At 62.6% G+C, this 989-nt stretch overlaps 1 protein-coding gene across 1 annotated transcript in view; it reads right to left on the bottom strand.

Moving 5' to 3' along the window:
* Positions 1 to 542, bottom strand: part of ZBTB7A (zinc finger and BTB domain containing 7A) — a 25,074-nt gene extending 24,532 nt beyond the window's left edge. Inside the window, exon 1 of the mRNA XM_026655018.2 lies at positions 473 to 542. The gene's annotated coding sequence lies outside the window, so the exon portion shown is untranslated. The remainder of the gene's footprint in view (positions 1 to 472) is intronic.
* Between the last annotated feature and the right edge of the window lie 447 nt (positions 543 to 989).

Genomic DNA, 989 nt, shown 5'->3' with positions numbered 1-989 from the left:
CCCCCCCCCGGACCATATTGCAACTACCCCCCGCCTCCGTGCAGCCCCAGCGCCCTGGACCAGCCTTGCAACTGCCAAATGCAAAGAGACAGGCAGGCGGATTAAAAACACCCTCCCTGGAACATGGAGAAGAAAATGAATCCCCCCCCCCCCCCACACACACACACACACGCGCTGCTCACCCTCTGCCCCCTCCCTTTGCAACCCCCCTTCCCCTCAGAATTCTCGGACAAGCCCCCCCCCACACACACACACTTGCCCCCCCCCATGTCCAAAAAAAATCCAATTATAAAGTTGGGGTGGGGATAAAGTAAAGCACACGCCAGGGGGAGCGGGGACTTTCCTCCTTCCAAGGCAGCCTCCCTGTGCGAGGTGGGGGGGCGGCAAGGGGGGGGGGGTGAAATGTCCACTTGATTCAGCACCTCCCCTCTGCCCCCCCCCACCGAGACACCCCGATCCCCCCCAGTCTTACCTTGCTGGTCCTGGGGGTGGCGGGGCTGGGGGTGGGGGGGGGCCCTGCCTGGAGTTTGGAGTCAGTTCCCGGCCAGCTCTGCCTCTCTCTCTGGTGTTACTGCCCCTACTGTAACTGTATATGCAAAGCCCCGTATGATGCTTCCTGGTTTCTCTAAGGGCAAAGGGGTCCTCCCTTCTCTTAAAGGTGCAGCCGCCTCCCCTCTGCCTCCCCAGGCGGCGAGCCTCCGCGCAAGGGCGACGGAAACAGGCTCGGCAAGTCCCAGCAGAGAGACACCCTCCTGCCACGGCTCGCCCTTCGCTGCTCCTGCATCGGCTCCCCCAGAGATACAGTCCCACCCCCCAGCCGGGAGAGGGGAGCTGCCCCACTCCCCTGCCTTCCTCCCTGGCTGCCATCCGTGTTATCTAACCCAGAGCACCCTTGGGAGAAGGGAGCTGTTGTGGTCCTGGACACACGCGCACGTGCTCACACGTGGAAGCCGTTTTGTTTGTTCTCAGCTGCTACAGAACATCCCCTG

Source organism: Terrapene carolina, unplaced genomic scaffold (genome assembly GCF_002925995.2).
Source record: "Terrapene carolina triunguis isolate 2854851 unplaced genomic scaffold, T_m_triunguis-2.0 Scaffold194, whole genome shotgun sequence".
NCBI classification, from domain to species: domain Eukaryota; kingdom Metazoa; phylum Chordata; order Testudines; family Emydidae; genus Terrapene; species Terrapene triunguis.
The sequence above is the reverse complement of the archived record's forward strand: the minus strand, read 5'-3'. Positions and strand labels throughout refer to the sequence as shown.